This window comes from Cavia porcellus, unplaced genomic scaffold, assembly GCF_034190915.1.
Source record: "Cavia porcellus strain 051 isolate PalLab524CR breed Dunkin Hartley unplaced genomic scaffold, mCavPor4.1 scaffold_36, whole genome shotgun sequence".
Taxonomy (NCBI): domain Eukaryota; kingdom Metazoa; phylum Chordata; class Mammalia; order Rodentia; family Caviidae; genus Cavia; species Cavia porcellus.
The window spans coordinates 2,650,653-2,672,284 of record NW_026947519.1 but is presented as its reverse complement, the minus strand read 5'-3'; positions in this window follow the sequence as shown (position 1 = coordinate 2,672,284).

Here is a 21,632-nt window from a genome sequence, read left to right as displayed (position 1 = left end):
TATGATATGAGATTTTCAGTGTGCTTATTTGAATGTATTTAAATTCTGTGCCAAACATTTAGAATTTTTGTAAGAAATACTGTCATATACCTTAAGTGATGTTTGTTAGGTGATTTCTTACAAGGGAAAGATGAAAAGTACTCTGAAATCAAATATACATTTTTTATACATTACTAAATTTGTTCCTAAGCACTCTGTGTAATTTGGTTCTCTTTTGACAAGATAATTTTCTCTCTACAATTTTTAATTCAAGGAGTGTAAACGTTCTATATCGAAATAATATTTTTTAGTGTGGTGTATTTTCAAAGATTTACATTGCTGAGTCGCCTTATTAATATATCTTTCATTTACAGGCAGTTTTGAATATCTTCTGATATAATTTTACATTAGTGTATGCTGACACATTAAGGATATTTAAATTTTCTACAATATGATATTCCCTTTCATTCTTTGTGTTGAAATCGGTTCACTTTGTTAATGTTGTAATGTATTTATAGCATTTTATTCCAGATTAAAACATCAGTTTAATAACTCAAAGGAGTATCTTTCCCTGATTTCCAAAATTCTGCATAAATCTTATTTCCCAACTCATAAGGAAATAATTAGACTTACAGGTATGCACACTCACACAGCACCACATTTATACACACACACACACAAATATTACCAGTAATCACAATAAAATAATCTATGACTGTCAATGAAACAGAATATGGAGAACAGAGCTAAGCTCACAGGAGAACTACTACTATTCCATGATTCCATTAAAGTCTTTTGAAAAAGGCACTTTACATCTACTTTCCAAGATAAAGGATACTTTGCACAGGGAAGAGTTCTCATCTTCACATCTCATTCAGTAGAAAAAAGAGTTATTTCATTCCAAAGGAAAGGAAACTTGCATGCCCATACTTATGTTACTGGATTAGTGTAAGACCCAGGAAGAACATTATGCCAAATATTGTGACATAATATAAATAGACACTAACATGGCATTGAGACAGCATTAAAAAAAATTGAATATCCATTTTAAAGGTACCTTTATTTTGCCAAATAAAATCACACTGGATATCTGTGCTTGATTTGATTTTCAATTTCCCATGAATATTTGACAGTCAAGTGTGGAAGAGGAAGTAATGTTGTAATTTAAATATTAATTATGTGATATTTTGTCTGGAATCAAATGTAGAGAAAATGATGAGACCTCAAAAACTTGTGGCAAAATATAATTATTCTGCATACTCAAATAATCAGGGAGGTATATAGATGGTACTGGAAGAGAGCCAGAAAAACTTTTGTTTACAAGACATGTAAAGAATATTCTGGATAGACTGATGTGAGTAGAATTTAGAGCACACTTTAAAACTGAGGTTTACAAATAGAGGTTTACACATATTTCTGAATTCATAGCTATTGTTTAGTGTTACAGCGAATTTTCACTAAGGATATAATTGTATCTCCAACCACCATTTTAACTTTCCAATTTATCTGTTTTTATTTGTTTTCCTTAGAGTCCAATGATAATTGCAATGACAATCACAGTGAAATGGCCTTATATTTTAAAGCAGTAGAATTTTTATGAATGAAACCATGTGCACCAACACAGCCCCAGAAAGCCTCCCAGACTCATTCCCACACTGACTGCTTAGTGTCTCATGCTCATGGGTATCCCATCATCTGGGAACAATGCTGAGTTCCCCCAGGCATTGCCTCCCCTGAAGGCCACAACCCACACTCCAGGGCTCCTTATCCTGTGGCTTAGCTTCCAGGGCCTAACGTGGCTCACTCGGGCTGGTCCAACAGAAGCTACTCCTGGTGATCCACCTCAGAGTTCAGCTCCAGTGAGAAGTCAAGCACAGAACAGTTGGACCTGAGCCAGACATGGAGATAGCAGAACGAGAGGTCTGGCCTTTTTTCTCACACTACCTACACACATTACCTTAGGGAGGGGCATGTGGGTCTCTTGTCCAACTAGTGCAGTGTCCGCACCAACCCTCTCCTACCCACAATATGGCTGGGTGGTCCCAGGAAGCCCTGAGAGGCTGACAGAAGGCTTCATGTGAGGGAGTCATTGCTAGGTGGTATGACACCTCTGCCTTCTTCAGAGAAGCCTGACACATTGTTCCCTTTCCCCTCTGCCCTGCAATTTAGCTTGGTGGAGACAGAGCCTGGTATCTTCAGTGTCCTTGCACTTTGCAAAGGGTCAGGGCTGCCACTCCATGAATATCTGAGAAATGAATGGTCAGTCAGTTTCTGTCCTGCCTGCCTGCAGTTTGTAGCTCAGCCAGTGATATGATGCCTAATTCTCTTTGCCTCTGTAGACCTACTCTTGCATGGTCTTTACCCATATCCAGGACTGCAGTGGGTCTGGAGCGACTGCTTTGGGTAAGTGATATCTGTTCTGCTGCCAAGGATGAAACTGTGGCCTCCAAAGAACATCAAAATTAAAAAGGGCAGTGGTTGAGCCTGCTCTGCTTACAGGATCATGGTCAATACCCAGAAAAGTGCCTGCATACAGTGTGTCTTTGTATATGTGTGGGTTCATGACATATTCCTTTCTTTTCCATGCTACCTGGGAGCCATGGATGCATTGCTATCCCCAAGTATTCCTGCTCTGACACACCCTGAGCACCTTAGATTCACTCTCCAATCTCATTTCCAATGAACAGAAAAGAAGATCTTTCCCCAAGTGTTGATCAATGAGGGGGATGGAACATTATCCACTGGAATCAACATAGCTTCCTTAAGAGGACTTCACAGAGCGAAGACCATAACCACTTGGCATGGAGCCCTCATATCATCATCAGTGATCTTGTACTTTCCATTCATTCAGCACCCCACAGTTCAGTGTTTTAAACTGAGGCTGAGAGAGGCACTTGCACATGTTTGGGAGCTTAATCCTCAAGTGGCCAACTCCCACAGAACTGGTCAGGTAAGAACTCACCTTCCCAGCATCTGAACTTGTCCTGGACTCAGTGTCTCTGAGGGGCTGGTGGCCGAGCCTAAGGACACCTGTGCTGGGATCCCTCTTGCCTCTGTGTCCTGAGGGCCTGAGCTTGGTGGATCACTACTCTCCATTGCCCATGAAGGTTGGGTGGATCCCACTGAGTATTTTGAAGTGTCTGGGCCAAGTCAACCATACTTTCACTGGTTCCCATGTGGCTTTGTATTGTAGGGTCCTGAGGCTGTGGCCTCAAGACCTGGGAAATTAGCACAACATGTTCCCTCTTCATTCTCTCAAACCAACTGTCTATGAAGGCCAATAGTCACGACCAAGGTTTCTGGGGACCTGTGCCTTCAGAGCTCTGTTTGGACCTTTTGTCAAGGAAATCATGTCATGTGCTGGGGTCCACAGTTGTGCCATCCTCTCTGAAGCCCCCTTTCTTTTTATTGTGAAACAAATATGTGGCCTCCCTAGAAAAAGCAAGTAAAAATCTAGAAAACTGAGTACAGTTTTAGACTTTGCAGCACTTTGAACTTTTTAATGCAATAAACCTGTAGATACTTTTGATGCATCAAGCACAATTTCAAAGGAACATTTTCACCTCAAGTGTCCATTCTCTCTGAGGATGAGGGATTCAGTGTCTTCACTTAGGGATCTTTCAAAATTTATGGTGATGTTCCTTTCTGGGATTATGTTAGTTTCATTTCAATTGCATTAGCAAACATGGAGATGTTCACAGAATGCTCATAAGTTTCCTAAAGGATGTGAATGTTTCATGTTGTAACTCCCACATGTCTGGGGGAGGAGAATTTTATTCTCCGTGCCTATGAATGATTACTTATTGATCTTTAGATGTTTAACTCAGCCACATATTTTTTATGCCCCGTACTCTGACCCTCTGTGAGGAGGGACAGCATGGGGTGAGTAAAAGTGGAGGCTTTGCAAGGCCGTGGACATCATCATCTCATGCCGATGAAGGACACATGTACGTCACCCCTGGGGAGCTTGTCTCCTATCCCCTGTTGTCCCTTCCTGTCCTCCCATCCCAAACAGACCATGGGCTTTGTGTCCTTGCTGGGAAGCTTGCCTCTTCCAGAGGTGATGGTGCTGAGTCTGTTCAGTCACAATGCTCTTTTATTTAGTCTCCTTCAAGGAGCCTTTCCATGCTGGGCTCCCCCCATTATGCTTCTTATTGGTGGCAGAGCCAATACACACTATTATGGTGCTGAATCACCCAACCACGACTTGTTCATGCACCTGCCACCCATCTACTGATGTCCATTTGTTCTGTTTCTGGGGTCAGCCCTTGAAAGCCACCTGCCACAGTCTTTCAGATACATGCACTTACGTGGACATAGACTTTTAGTTCAAAGAAAGTTTACTTAGATGAGAAATTACTGGATCATATTTCTTGTTTCTAGGTAACTTGGAATCCACTTTCCAAAGCAGAGCTAATTGTATTTTGTTTTGTTTTGTTATACTCTGCTGAGCTATCTTACATTATGTCATGTGTTGGTGAAGATTTTGGATCTCCTTCTATGTATTTTCAGTGTTTTCTGATTTCATTTTATATAATCAACCTGAGAAAATATAGGAATATTACATGTCCCTAAGTAGTTTTGTTTTAGAGATAATTGTAAAAGGAAAAATGTGCTAGTCATGGTGGTGCACACCCATGTACTCAGTACTCAGTACTGAGTAGCCAGTACCCAGTATCCAGTAATCAAAGAAGACTGAGGCAGCAGTATTGCTGTGAACTGGAGACATCTTGGTCTTCAGGATGTCTACTATCTATCTACTACCTTACTAATCTGCAGTTTTTCTCAACTAAAGTTGAGTTTATGGCCAGCCAGATCGGCATAGCAAAACACTGTCTCAAAAAAAAAAAAAAAAAAAAAGACAAAAAAAGAAATATAAAATGAAAAGACAAAAATGACGTATGAATTCACACATCAAATCTTTATGAGTTTGTCTTGCCTGGTACATCTAGCAAGCACACCTAGCAAAAGGTGTACAACCATGGACACATTGAGGTACTGACAGGTATTTTCATCCTTTGAATATTTTTTGACCTTTTCACTGAGATGTCTGCAGATGTGTATTGAATATATCCTCGTAGGATTTGACAAGTATGAAGAGAATTTGACCATTTTTCTTTTTGCTGTTGTCCTAAAACCAGGACTTGAAAAAATATTTCTTGATTTTTTGAGATATGTTCTTGTTTTGTTTTATTTCTTTTATTTTATTTATTTTAATGTGCATATAGTAAGAAAAATAAAAATATAATACTATTTTAAGTCTATTAAAAGATATAAAAATTACATAGAACAATAGAATAACAGTGGTCAGTATATTGTACAAATGATTTCTGTCATTTTTGTGATTTTTTAATGATCTATAATTTCGTGTACTTTTAAAATTTGTTCTTTTATAAAAGTTTTAAGATACAGTCTCACTAATTTTCTGAATTTTCCATGCTTGCCTTAAATATTTCATCATCCTTCGAAACTTTCATGGGTGCCTGAGGCAAGGATGTACATTATCCTTAGTGGATAATTGGCAGTAACTTTTTGTTGAAAAGTTGAAAAATGAAAAATTTTGATCTTTCAATTCTTTGTAGAAAGTGTCAATCTAGTTAAGTGATCTACTACCTTAGTAACCTGCAGTTTTTCTCACGGTAAATAGGACTCAAAATCCATTTAACAATTTTGATATTTTCAAAGCTTTTTTCTATTCATTTTTTTTATTTTACTTTTCTAAAAAAGCTAAACATCAAAAATGATACAAATGATACAGAATTTCAAAGAAGAAAAAAGTTAGGGAATGAACTCCAGCTAATATACTACACATTGTCATCTAAAAACTAGTTGTTCAGGAGACACAGTCTACATCAAAAGTGATCAGTGCAACAATGACAGCACACACTGTTCTTTTGTTGAGCAAAGGGAAATTAGTAGTATAGTTATCTATCTGGTGTACATATATACACATACATTTATAGGTCTTCACCATTCACATAATACTTTCCTTTTTTTCCTTTTTTTTCTTTTGGCTATCCTGGTCATTGTGATGCTTTGAGTACTTGCTCTTTCATTATTATGGTTTGTGTCTTACACTTCAGATCTTATAACCTTTCAGTTTGCTTTCTAACTCTGGTCGGCATACACTTCAGAAGATCCCTCCAAATGCCTTCTGCACTGGGATTAAGGTTTGGTACCTTTGAAGCACATTCTTTTTTGTCCCATTATTTTTTGATCCCTCATAGAATATGATGATTATTTGAAGTCAATCCCGACAAAGGTATGAAGATTAAAGCTATTTGGGGCACATTGAACTCCAGAAGGCCAGGCCAATGTAAAGCATTATTCACCTTCTAGTTCTACGTTCTAAGGATTTGCTTTTGTTTTTCATTACATTTCAAGGGATTGGATACAGAGCTTTGCACTTAGCTCCTTGAACTTCCAATTTAAAAATTCTTCTTATTTTGATTGACGGTGTGGATAATTGGCTAAATTGCTAAGGCTATCCTCAAATTTGAATCCTTCCAGACTGCTTGGATTACAAGCCACACTACCAAACCTGGTTTTATCATAGTGTTGTTGCAAACTCATAGGCTGGCCCCAATATTGCCCCAGGAGCAGAAGGTGCACAAGGTGAATCCCAGAGCATGGGGTGGGGGGGCTTTGAAACATTGTTCCTAGCCAGTAAGACCCCATAAATATCCCAAATCACTGGAGAATGCAAGGGAGTTCCCTATGGGACATTGGGCCATGCACAGAGACTTATGTTCCATCTCAGGAAGCAAAGGTAGCCAAAGTGATTCCAAGTGCATGGCAGAAGTTTTAGAACATTGCTTCCAGCTGCTAAGACCCCACTCAGCAACCTAAATCCCCTTAGGATATAGGGGAGGTCCCCACAGGCCTAACTGGGTCATACCCAGTGACATCCAAGCTGCAAGCAGTTGCCTGCATTCTGTACCCCTGGAGCTAAAAGTGCCTGAGGTGATTCCCAGCAAAGGGGGAAGCTTTGGACCAATGCTCAAAACCAAGAAATATATGCAAATTACAAAATGTAAGAGCAAAATACATTCTCAAACATACAGCCCCACTCAATAAGAATGCATGTTATCAGATCAAAGTGCTATGAAACTAGAAATTAATAACAAAAGAAACTTCAAAACCCCACAAACACATGGAAATTGAAGAATATGCTCCTGAGCAACCAATGGGTTCCAGAACAAATTAAAGAATTAAACAATATCTACAAGCAAGTGAAAACAAAATACAGCTTACTGGAACCTGAGGGATGCCACAAAAGCAGTCCTCAGGGGGAAAATGATTTTGTTGAATTCCCACATCAGGAAAACTTAGTAACCTCAAATAAAAAACATGATGCTACACCTCAAACTTCTAGAAAAAAGAAAAGTAGGTCAAGCCCAAACCAAAAGAAGGGTGGAAATTATAACAATGAGAGCAGAAATCAATACAATAGGGACTAAGAAAACAATCAAAATAATCAATGAATAGAGGAGTTGATTCCTTGAAAGAATAAAAAGATTGACATGCCCATAACCAACCTTATTTAAGAAAGAAAAGAAAAAGCTCAAATTCATGCAATAAGGATTGAAAAGGGTGAAAGTACTACATACCCTGTGGAAATACCAATGATCATCCATAGCTATTTCAAAATCCTCCACTCTCATATGCTCAATAACACAGAAGAAATAGATGGATCTCTAGAAACATATGAATTTGGAAAACTGGATCAAGATTTGTAAAATTGCTCAATAACCCAATTTCAGTTAACAAAATTAAAAATGTAATAGAATCCTTACCAACAAAGAAAAACCCAGGTCAAGACAGGTAAACTGCAGAATTCTACAAGAAATTCAAAGAAGACAATGATGACAGTCCTCAAACTCTTCAATGAAATTGAAACCGAAGAAATTTTACCTAATTCATTCCTGAAAGCAAATATTACACTAATACCAAAACCTAAGAGAGATCCAACCTTAAAAGAGAACGACCACCCAATCCCCTAATGAGCATACATGCAAAAATTCTCAATAAAATATTGGCAAACAATGCAGCAACTCATCAAGAGGATTACACACCACGACCAAGTGGGATTCATACCAGGAATGTAGGGATGGTTCAACATCTATAAATCAATAAATGTAATCCGACATATCAATAGAGCCAAAAATAAGAATGACATAATCATTTTTACAAATAATGAAAAATCATTTGATAAGGTTCAACACACATTCATGATAAGAATCTTACAGAAAATTGGAATAGACTGTATTTACCTCCACGTGATAAAAGCCATCTATAACAAATCAATAGCCAGCATCATGTTAAACAGCTAAAAATGTAAATCATTTACCCTAAAATCAGGCACAAGATAAGGATGTCCATTATCACTACTCCTATTCACTATAGTTCTGGAAATACTACCCTGAGCAATTACACAAGAAAGAGAAATAAGAGGAGTAATGATAGGAATAGAAGAAGTTAAATTATCATTATTTGCCAATGACATGATACTCTAATAAAAGACTCCAAAAACTTCATTGACAGATTCCTAGGTGTAATAAATAAATTCAGTACTGTAGCTGTATGCTCTCATCACTCAAAAATCAATACCATACCTGTACACTAACAACACATTCACTTAAAGGGAAATAAAAGAAGCCACACCCTTCACAATAGCATCCAAATAATGAAATACTTAGAAATCAATCTAACGAAAGATGTAAAAGATCTATTCAGGGAGAGTTATAATACCCTGAGAAAATAAATCGAAGAAGAACTCAGAAAATGAAAAGACATCCTTTGTTTATGGAAAGGAAGAAAAATATTGTGGAAATGGCTATTTTCTCAAAATTGTTATACAGATTTAACCCAATAAAAATACTACTAGCACACCACACATCTAGAGAAATCACTCTTGGAATTCATCTGGAAACAGAAGAGACCTAAAATAGCAAAGGCAATTCTAAGCATCAAAAACAAGGCGGGAGACATCATGATCCATGTGTTGAAGTTAACAAAATTAAAAATGTAATCAAATCATTATCAACAAAGAAAAACCCAGGTCATGGCAGATAAACTGAAGAATTCTACAAGAAATTCTACAAAGCTACTGTAATAAAATAAGCATGGGGTCCAACACGTTCACTTGAAGAAAGTCTTTTTATTGAATTGTGCTGGAAAAATTGGCTCTCCATAATCTGAAAATTAAAACTAGATCCATACCTATCACCATGTGCTAAACTAAGGTCTAAATGAATCAAAATTTTAAATACTAAAACAGAAACTCTAAATATGTTGGAAGACAAAGTTCAGAAATCTTGAAGAAATAGTGGTAGGTAAAGAATTAATCAATAGAATAAGTGCACAGGAAATACTTCACAGAATCAATAACTGGGATCAGGTCTTATTAAATAGGTTTTTCATGTTGAAAGAAACATCCAGCATAGTGAAAATAAAACCCACAAATATGGAAAATATCTGAGTGAATTGTCCCTCAGACAAAAGATTTCTGTCTAAGACTTATAAAGAAATAAAAAATATAATACCCCTCAAAATTCAAAGACCCAATGCCACAACGGTTATCTGAGATGAATACACAGTTCTCAAAGAAAGAAATACAAACGAAAAATAAATACATGAAGAAATGCTCAGCATCATTAGCCAGAGAAATGCAAATTAAACCACACTGAGATTCCATCTCATTCCAGAAAGAAGGGCCAGGATTAAGAAAACTATCAGCAAAAAAATGCTGGAGAGGCTGTGGAGGAAAAAGGAACTACTCTGCACTGTTGGTGGGAGTGTAGACTGGTACAGCCACTGCAGAGGTCAGTCGGATGTTCCTCAAAAATTTGAGATTGGAAGTCCCATTAGACCCATCTATTCCACTTCTGGGCATATTCTAAGAAGAATTGAAAACATCATATTACAGTAATATATGTAAACCAATGTTTATAGAAGCACAATTTGTAACAGCCAGATCTTGGAAACAATGTTAATGCCCATCAACTGAGGAATGGATAAAAAAGATGTGGTATTTTTATACAATGGAGTACTATCTGCTATAAAGAATGATCACATTAAGATATTTATAAATAAATGGATGCAACTTGAGACCATAACCGTAAGTGAAATAAATGAAACTCACATTGTAAATACCATGTACTCTCCCTAGTGTAAGAAATGGTAAAAGTATATAAGATACAAAAAACTCAATAAATACAGTGAAACAGTAAGAATCTGCTCAAATGAGGAAAAATGTCTCAGAGAAAAGGAGGAAAAGGAAAAAGAAAGGGAAAAGAAAAAATATGAAAACTATATAAACATATTTATGATAGCTAAGATGATTGTGCTATAAATTCTGTAAGTTATTGGAACAAAATAGCTAACTCACAGTACTGGAACAATTCACAGTATTGGAACATGATATTGGAACAATTGTGCATGTTAGTGACAGGTGATCTGAGAAACTCCTGAGGATCATTACCAAAATAACAACCCTAGTTATTCTCCTACCACTTTGTATTGAAGGCCTATTTGTCAATGTTTTGGGCTGTCTGCTCCTGTTATTGATTTTTTTTTGTTTGTTTTGAGTTTTCCTAATAATTTCTTTTCTTTTGCATAGTTTATTTTTTCCTCTAATACAGAAGGAATAGCTATAGAGTTAGAGACTTACACAAGCATAGAACTTCTCCTAAACAGTTTATGAAAATAAATTATATAGTGCATGATGAAATTAACAGCTGCTTTGAAAACAAGGAGACAATATGTTATCCTTCACTGATTCTGCATTGCCACATTGTGAAATTCAGCAATACTGTTATTCTTTGTTCACAGTGATTGTAGTAAGGTGATAGTGTTTAACTTCAACATACATGAAGGTACAGACAGGTTTTTTGAAGATAACAAGCGACAGTATGGCAACCATTGTTGATTTCCATATTGTCTGGTTTTGAAGGCCTATAATGTTCATCAATTGGATCTGATTAGTTTAATATTATTTTGTTTTGTATGAATTCATTGTGTGTGAAGATATGGAAAACTATTTTGAAGAAAACAAGAGACATTATGGTATCCAGTGATGATTTTCTGTTGTCTTGCTCTGAAATCTGTCATTTACATTGTTTCTTCTGATCCACTTTGTTCTGTTTTATGTTTCGTTTTACACTCTTAAAATAAAAATTAAAAACTCACTGGCTAAGCACCGAATTGTGAAAATTCCTGCAATGCCTGCATTCAGGCTTCTGAGCAACAGGATTACTGGAAGTTCTAGGGAATCCTGCAACACACTCTGAGTTCCACTCAGGATAGAGAGAGACAGGAAAACATTATCCAGGAAACAAAATGAAAGGAAAGCACAAGAAAAGCTAAAGGAAGGGGAGGGAAGAGAAGCTAAGGGAAAGGGAGGCAAAGGAAAGGAAAGAAAAGGAAGGGAAGGGAAGGGAAGGGAAGGGAAGGGAAGGGAAGGGGAAGGGAAGGGAAGGGAAGGGAAGGGAAGGGAAGGGAAGGGAAGGGAAGGGAAGGGAAGGGAAGGGAAGAAAAAAGAAAACAACATTTCTAATGATTATATGTCTTGGTGTGTATCTGAGCTGGGTGTTTTAATCTGTGGTCATTGTCTTGTAGTATAAGACCCTTTTAATTTCTGTCACTTTGTAATATACCAGAAAATCAAGTATTTTGATGCCTCTTATTTTAATGTTCCCCCCCCCATGGCTATACAATGACTCTTTGTACTTCCCTTTAAATTTTCATATTTTTTATCTATTTCTAGGAAACTGGCACTTATATTTTGACAAGAATGATATTGAAATACCTTGTTGCTCTGGATAGCATGTACATTGTACCAACATGAATTCTTCCCATCCACCGTCATGATCTGTCTTTTCTTCTGTTAGTGTTCTGCCACTCATTGCTTTAATTTCTACAGTTTTAAAGGAACAGGTGAGTTTGGTTAAATTTTTCCTAAACATTAATTATTTTCAATGAATTATGAAATGAATTCTTTTCTCTGTATTTGGGGCTGCAGTTTGTTTGAAGTGAATAAAAATGAATTGATTAGAACATGTGGATCTTGTACCCTGCAACTTAAGTGATTTGTGAACTTGTTCTAAAACTTTTTTCAGCAGAGTTTACGGTTATTATTTGCAAGGATGTGTCCTAAGGCAACAGAAACAATTCATAATGTTTCCTTTCTTATTTGCAAGGCTTTGTTTTCTTATTGTTGACTAAATTCTAGGGTTAGGTCTTTGAATGCTGTGTTGAAAAGAACTGCAAACCTTGTCTTATTCCTGACCAGAGAAGCAAAGCTTGGAGCTGGTCAGCCTCTGAGCACAATGTCATGAATGGGCCTGTCTATGTGGTCTTTGCTGTGCTAAGGTCCATTCCTCATACAATGGAATATGAGTTGTTCTTATAATGAAAGAATGGTGAACTTGGGGGCTGTGGATTTAGCTCAACAGCATAAACACCTGCTTTGCAAGTGTGTGTCCATGAGTTCGATCCTTGATACCAATAAAAAAAGAAAACAAAAACAGCAAATAGAATGGTGAACTTTTGGATTCCTCAAAGCTATTTGGACAGATTTATTGAGGAGATGGCTGTGCCTCATTTCATAAATGTAACAAGTGACACTGAATGCGTTTTTCGAGTGGGACAATTTTGAACCACTGAGATTGAGCCCTGTGTTGATCATAGTGCTTAACTTTTGCATTGTGCTGGTGAATTTAGCTGGTAACTATTTAGCTGAATATTTTTGCATATGTTCATTTGGAATACTGGCCAGTAGGGTTCGATTTTTTAACCACAATTTTGTCTGGCTTCACTTTCAGGGTGACTTTATCATTTTAAAGAAGTTGTTTCCCTAACGTAAGTAATGATTCAGATATATAAAAATATGTGGTAATCATGATTCCCGATTATGTGGCCTTGAAGACTTATAAAGTTTTCACTTATTAATTGGAAAGGCTATATTCTGGGCTTCTTGATATGGAAATATTTGAAGCTATAGTATACAAAGTTTTATTCAAATATTTCAAGGAAAAAGACAGACACTATGGTAACTACTATTAAGTCGGGTTATTTGGTGGTGAAGCACTAGGTTGCTGAAACAGTCATGCTGTGACCTGCATATTGTTATATTGCTATGTCCTATTTTATCTCAATCTCTCCCTTATTCTTTAAAAAAAATATTTAGTTATTTCTTATGTTTGTTTTAATTAAGGGGAAAATTTTTTAAAAATAGCAGGATATATAATAGTAACTTTTTTTGATTTCCTATTAACTTGTTTTGAAGTCCTGTAATACTCCCACTATCTTGTTTTGACTGATAAGACTCTGTTCCATTCTGTATGATAGTATCATGTTTGAGGGTATAGGCAACTACTTTGAAGGCAATAAGATTCACTAAGATGTCCATTCTGGTTTGACTATTGTCTCCTTTGGAAGCCCTGTAATGTTTACAATGCCTAAGTTTTATTGGTCTTGTTCTCTACTGTTTTGTTCAACTTTATAATATCTAATGAGATAGACAATTATTTTTAAGGAAACAAGAGACATTGTTGATAACCATTGTTGATAACCTTGTACTCTGTTTTACATCATGTGCTATGTCTATACTTGGTTTTGACTGACAGCTTTGTTTTGCCATATTTGACTTAATTCTCTCCTCACCCAAAAAGTAATAAGAACTAAGGAGTAATAAAACCCAAAAGGTGTAAATTTTGTTGTAAAAAAGACAGGGAAAAAAGAGCTCTAAAGGATACAACAGCAAGTATGTTTAGGGGTGTTAAATATCTGACCATATTAATGGTTTTGGTTGGATCATTGAACACAACTGTTTGCAGTCTCACTGTTTGAATGTACACTTTGTATGCTTTCATACTGTGATTTGAGCAACTATCTCTAAGATGATAATATGTAATCTATTAACTGGTGATTTCTTACTTTTTTTTGTTGTTGTTGTTCTGTATTACTTGTACCCTTACACCGCTTTTTTTGCGTGTGTGTTTTTTTCTATTTTTCCTTTTAAATAAAATTTAAAAGAAAAAGAAGTTGTTGGTGGTTATTTCTCCTCAACTTCCTTGATGTCTACAAAAATGATTATATTTCTTCTTTATTATACATTTGATACAATTTACTGGGGCATTTATCTTATCTTGGCTTTTGCTCTTGTTATTAAGCATTTTTGTTGTTGTTGTTGTTGTTGACTCATTGCCTCTATTCAATATTGATTTGTTGCACAGTGCATTTGCTCCTGATGAATGTGGGTTAGTGACACCAAAGTTGGCCATATACTCATTAGGGGTCATGTGTCACTTTACTTAGGAACACAGCCATTTCCTTTTGTATCTTCAAATAACCCTACATTATATATTTCTGTAACTATTTTAAGTTATTTCCTCTTTTGATGCACACTGTTGTGAAGTGCAGTAACTGGTCAAAGAGATTGTGGCTGGTCATGGACCTGGTCCATAACTTCAGTTTTTGTGCTCTGACCTTCCTGCAGTGTCCCCATCTTCTCACCTGCTCCTTATAAAAACCTGTTGTGCTCCACAGCTGTTGTGAGTCCAAATGTGGCAGTTGAAATCTGCACCTGGGAAGAAGACATTCATTTAAGGTGGGCTCTGTAACAAGTGACCTTCTCCTACAGTGCTCTCCTGAGTGACACAGCGAGCCTCAGGCCAACAAGGAGAACCTCTGGCAGCAAGGCCATTCAGCCCTCTCCTGTCCAATGTATAAAATGTTTTGCTTTGCTGAGATGCTGACTGATGGATCAGGAGTCCTGGCCTGGGCCTTTCTTGTCCATGGTTGCCTACTAGGTGCCTTGGTGTCTTGCACTTCTGCCTGGTCCATCTTCCACAACTTCATATCTTAACAGAGACCTGAGCTCTTTTGAGGTTCCCCTTCCAGGCTTCAACTCGATGTGGAGACTTCAGCTGTCAAATCTTTAACTATGAAATTCAACTTGTATACATGAAACATGGAAACTCCAGTTGTAAGACTTCATTATAATAATCAGATTACAGACAGTTGTATTCTCTACTCACTCAATTATATGTGCAGATAGTTAGGAACCATGAATGTGCCACCACAGAGCTGCTGAGTAAATTATAAAATTACTGCAACTGAAAATGCAGGAAGAAGCTGATACCCAGGGCCATGACACAGGTCTTACTTGAGATGAGAGAGAGCTTATATCCTGGCCCTCTCTCCACCCAGCAGTGACAACAGGTCCACCAAGCAGGAAAGCACTAGAGAAGGGTACTTTGTGGGTAGACCTTGATCTTGGGAAGAATGCCTTTGTGTTTTATTCCATGTTTCATTTCCATTGCATTACTTTGTATTGTTCCATTCAATATCAATTAACTTCTCTTCAACTTAGTTTAGATTAAATAGTGGCTAATTTATTGAATAAGTAAGTGAACATGGGTGATTTAACTTCATTTATTTTTTTTCATTTTTTTAATCTAAGGAGAAAAGAAAAAAAACAGTGAAGGGGTACAAGTTATACAGATTTACAGAAGAAAAAAATGCGCAGTAGGAAATCACTAGTTAATGGATTACATATTGCCATCTTAGAAATAATTGTTCAAGTCACAAAATTAAAGCTTGTAGAGTGGACATTCCAACAATGATACTGCAAACAGTTCTGTTCAATGATCCAATAAAACTCTGTGATATCATTTTGTATCTTATACACTTAAATATACATGCAGTTATATAGTTATATAGTTAACTTCATTTATTTATAATGAAGGATATGCACAGTATAGAAACTTCTAATATCATTTTATAGATATATAGAATAATGAGTATTGGCATTCAGAAAGTTATAAACATACTGTTTATAACTAACTTTTAAAAACCCAAAAATATGAGGTCATGCAGAATCCCTCTGTGGTGTGGTGGCTCTGCCTTCTCAACTCAAGAAGCCACTATGCTCATCTGTGCAGGTAACTGTCAAAGGACTGCAAGGGGAGAATTAACAAAGATGTTGAATAGATAACAGCATGCTACAGAGGCTTCCTGAGATAGTCAACTTAGAGTTAAACATAATACAGCATGGCAAGTCCGAAATGGAGGGAGATGAATACTCTCGTCCTAAGAAGAAAACTAAGTTTAGAAGAAACAATCAAACATACAGTCCTGGTGCAACTATAAGAACAGCTAAAGGTTCAGTGCTCCCTCTGCAGTGCCAGAAGCTGAGCAGTGGTGACTTACCAAGCTGTAAGTAGTCGCGTCATTTGGACAAGCTAGAAACACAGTCACACTGAGGTTGGGGGTTGGCAAGCTGTACAGAGAGCAGATCTAGAGGGGAACTTGCTTCTCCTTGTGGTGAGTGATGCAATAAGCCATTCCACAGAGAAGGGGGCCCCAGCAGATGACATTCTGGGATGGGCAGGACTGGCAGGAACAAGAAGCAACAGTGACTTCAGTCATTTGTTACCTTCTTGAATGGGATTGGTGGGGTGAGCTTGGTCTCGGTCACGTGACCTGGCTGAGACCCAATAGATTTCCTGAAATCAATTCCCTATGAGAACTGTGCACACTAATGCAGTGAATGTCTCAGCAGGTTAACTGATCTGGAGTGGAGGGTCCAGCATATGCTGCTCCTCTTAGCTCCTCTCTAGCACACTGCAGTGGGAAGGATCACTTAGTCAGCATGCTTCGGGAAAATTATAACAAACACAGAAAGAAACTGGGACCTCTTGTAAGAAACAAAAAAGTTAGGAAGAGGAAGCAACACCAAACAATTTTTAGGTCTCAACCATGAGAACATTGACCCAGGACAGGTAAATATAAAGGAGAATGAGATCAGCAAAATGCAGTATCAGAAACAGTACCAGTGGACATAAAGAGATATCTTTGGGACATCATAAAGAAGTTTCAAATGAAAATATTTAGCCAAGTAAAGCAAGATATAAGAAGTTTAATAAAAGATATGCTAAGGACCCCTCAGGAAGTCACAGATGGAAGAACAGAAGAACACAAATGAAGGAGAGAACCATTTGATGAATCATATAAAGAAAATATAGGATACATGAAGCAGATTCAAAGAGATTACCAAGAAATTAAAAAGTCTATGGAAAGATGGCAAATGAGCTTGGCACTAAGGCTAGATTTTCCAAACTGGAGGAAAAGTTTGCAATGTGAGATTAGAACTTTTCAAAAATGACAAGCAAAGCAGTGACAATGCGAAGGCTAGAAGACAACAAGAGGATCTATAATGTAAATGAAGAAGCAGGGGTACAAAAAAGGAACTACAAAGTCTATTCACAGAAATAATTAAGGAAAACTTCCAACCTCAGAAAAAGGAAATGATATGCAGATATATGAGGCATACAGAACTCCAGCCACCTACCACAAAAACAGAGCCACACCCAGGCATATACTAATCATGATCCAAGAAATTCAATATAAGAAGAGAATATTAAAATCAATTAGAAATAAGAAAAGGATAGACTTGCATCCATTGTTAGTTCATGATCAGATTTCTTGGCTTCCTTCCGTGGGGGTCCAGAGACACTAAATTTAGCATTCCCACAGTTTTCCCTGGTTCCCATAGCCCACCTGATGATCCACACTATCTACATGCAGGATGAGGAGGATTCATTTCCTTACTGCTTCGAACAGTGGTGTGAACAAGAATCTTGAAAAGAAAGCTAAAATAGTTTTACTGCTCATTCTTCATTTTTTGTGTTGTTGTTGTACAGCTCTCTGTGTTGGAAAACCCTCTATTCTTAGCGTTGCAAGGTTCAGGGCCAGCTGTGCAGAGAACTGATGGGAGTTGCGGGACAAGGCGAAGCTTTGCCCCACATTTTCCCCCACAGTGCTGTTCGGGGCCTGTGTTACAAACAGAATTCTATTGGGGATACAGTACATCTCAGTGACCCATATGTGAATGTATCTGCAGTGGGATAGTGGGTATTTTATATACTTGTTGGCCAGATGATCTTATTCCCTCTTGAATTGCAAATTTGTCTCTTATCTCCAAAAAATAAATGGAAAAGCAATTCCTCCATCAAAGGTAAATGAATTAAGTTTAATGTGTAAACTGTAGTCTATCTGGGATTGTCCACCTTTATCAAAGAGAAATTTTGTTTAGTATCTTCCAGTAATACTTGTCCAAACAGAGCTGTGATGCACTGATATGAATACCTGGAGGAGTAAATCACAGAGGCAGAAAGATCAGTGGTGGCTGAAATGGCAAGAAAGAGAGGGAATGGTGTCCAAATGGGAATGAATTTATGGGAAAAATTCTGGAACTGGGCAGAAATGAAGGTTGTACACATTGAGAATGTAATTAGTGCCACTGAATTGAGGATTTTAATTTAAAAAATGAAATCCCATAGTTTGTTTAAAATTAATTTATTCAATGATAGTTCAAAGGATTATAGAGTAAAGGGTAACAAAATGGAAAAAAATGGAGGAGATGGGAAAGGCAGGATTTCATAAGGTGCTGGCCTCGGGGAGATTGAGGAACTGTCACTCTCTGTGGAGCCCTGGTACCCACAAACCTTGAACTAACACATATGGGCTTTCTGGTGCTGGCTTTCTTGTGGTCCCAGAGATGGGGAGGGGATTTCAGTGGATTTGACACAAACTCTATACTGATCCTTGAGCTTGGTGTCCAGCCAACACTTCAACAGCAACAGTAGAAAAATCATCACTTTCCCATGTTCCTTGTAAAGCCAGGAAAATTCCCAGAGCCTTTCAGAGACAGCTATGTGCACAACTCCTCCTCCAGTGGAGAAGTGCCAGCCCAGACAGACTTGAAGTTCTGACAGAAAACTCCATGGTTGAGTCTGTGGATAGTGATGTGAGCACCCCTCCCTTCTCAGCGAAGCTGTACACACATCTGTTTAGTGCTCCCCAGTGGTGTATTGCCTGCACCAGGCATAGAAAAGTGTCAGCTGTGGTACAGGTATCATGCTCCATAAGTATGTGAAAAGTTAGGGGACAGAAGGGATATGTCCCATTCCACCTTTTTTCAGCCTTTAGGTTGAGCAGTGACTTCCCACCAGTACCCTGTGCTTCCTCTGGACTCCCCTTCCACTCTTGTGCTTCCATATCTAGGGAATCCAAGAGGGGGTCTCATGTACCATAATGTACACACTATGTGATCCACCATCCAGGGTTACTATGTGGCCCCTACTAGCATGGAAGGTAAAAAGAGGAGTAGATACAACTTTCCTGGCCATTAGATTGTGGTCAGTGCCTGGAAATGAGTCTGTGCATGGTGCATATATATTCATGTACTTATGGCACCTAGTTCCTGTTATGACATAGGAATGGGCTGGGGGCCTCTTCCAGCCCCTAGAGAATCTGGTTCTGAATAATACATCCCAAAGCCCATACAGCAGGTCTCGAATCTCCTCTACAATGAATTGGAAATCTGTGCTCAGTGTAGGGATCAGTGAAGTTGAGACAAAGCTTTCCCATGGAGAGGGAAGCTCAATGAAAAATAAGCAGATCTGTTCAGGGGGGCCTTCTACAGAGTCACCCAAGGGTCAGCAATTGCCTTAGACCCGATTTTGTCCCATAGTGACCCTATGAGCTTGGCTAAAAATGCACTTCACTGTTCTGAGATGTGAACTGATGCTGACAGCTATACAGCACATTTCAAACACTAAATATTAGGTGGCTGAGTCCCCCTGGGCTGCTGAGAACAAACTCACCTTCACACCATCATCAGGGTCTGTGGAAATGTTGGCCCTTGAGGGAAATGGGAGTGAAGAGCTGTAGAAGGGGCAGCTGTGCAGAAAATCTTACTTCAGGGGGCTCCATCAGGCTCTGCATCCCACCTGCCTGTGTCACCCTCACATTGCAGACCACTGCCAGGCTCTCCCCTGACTGATGTCCAATCTGTGATGAGACAGTGTGAAGCCTGCCCAACTTGGGACAGTGGACCAGCCATTCCCCAAGATGAGTGCTAGAGGCTGCAATGATACTCAAAAGTTAAATTTCACAAGGAGAAGTTACAAAGAATAGCATTTTCAGACCTGTTTGTGAGCAAATAAGTCATTAACGCCTACATTAAGAGTCTATCAACACATGTGCCCTGTGAAAACCATGCATTATAGAAATGAGAAAATAGGCTTGCCCTGAGTTTGGGAGTGGGGATCTGTGTGTGACAACACAAAGGGAACTTCCCTGAGGTTCTGGTGACAAAATTGGGTCCAGTTTCCTTAGCCATGACAGGCTGAGTGGCTGTGTTCACTTGTGTGTACAAAGTCATTGAGCTTAGTGGGGCTCCAACCTCTTACCTGAGGGTCCTGGATATTGTCCCTGAGATATACACAAAGTAGCAAGGTCCTGGTGTTTTAGTTGAGGGCACCTCTGCTGATGTGATGATGTGTCAGAGCTGGGGGACACACAGCTGTCCTGCTGTGGAAGCAGTCAGGCCATTGCCACAGGTATAACTGAGCCCAGGAGTTACAGTGAAATAAAATACCAGAATTAAATCAGGATAGAAAGTGAAATGACTTAGTGTCTGTGTCCCTACCCTGATGCTCCTATGAATGTGTGGACAGTGACCTGGCAGCTGCCCAAGTTAGGGGCTGATCAGAGAGGATGTGGTGGTTGAAGTCTTAGGTCTGATTCCTTTGGGGCAGGACAATGGGTTCACTCTTTGCCACACTGTGGAGGGAAGTACTGAAGGTCAAATCTGATCATTAAGATACTTTTGTTTGGCCTTAGTACAGAGTCCCCTATGCTTACACACTCCCCATGCTAGCATCTGTTGTTATGATGAGGCCCCGATCTGTTACAGGCTTGTGGATTACAGCCCTGCAATGACCTGCTCTAGGCTGATGTCTTAAGTCAGCTCTGTTAGTGCAGTACCTAGTAGTGGGCAAGAAGCATCTGTGCTCTCAGTTAAGCAGAGAAGCAGCCCGTGAGGACTTCCCTAAAGCCTCCCAGAGTTCTGAGCACAGACAGAGAGACTGAAGCCTCTGGAAGCACAGACTGCACATAGCACTGCAGTGTCTGCCCTGCACAGTAAGCTGCCAGGGGTCACGCCCTGTCTCATAACCCTGATCCCCCATGGTAGGGATGGTAGAGAAACTGAGGTTCACAATCAGGTAATCACTAAGGGGTTTTCATGAACAATTATGATCCACTGAGCTCTAAAATCCACATGCCACCTGGGACAGAAGTCCAGGAGGCCTCATCTTGTCTGGGATTCCCAATGTGGCAAAAGGTTCACCTTTCTAGTGACAGCACAGAAGCCGCCTGCCATGTGATGAACCAGGTCCTTTATTGTAGTTCCCGATAGCAACCTTTCAGACAGCACCTAGGGCTTGCTTGGCTGGTGAGGAAACCAGGTTGTGTCCTTCTGAAATATGATGTCATCCACTCTCCCCTCCTCCTCTAGAATTTATATTCAACCTGTGGTTCCCCAAAACCCTGGGCCAGCTCAGGATCATTTATCAGCTCCCATATGGCCTTCTTCAGAGCCCTAGTGAGTCTCCCTTATGTGAGCTGCTGGCTGCTGCTCTACATTTTGAGGCACACAAAGCCCCCACCTCTATTCCTGTTTCTTCCTCAGGAGTCATGGCCACCTGAGTGGCCCTGGACACTCAGAGCTCCTTGTTTACACAGAATGGTTCTTTAGAAATGCAACATGGAGTCTTCAGGTTCTGAAAGGAAGTCCCTGG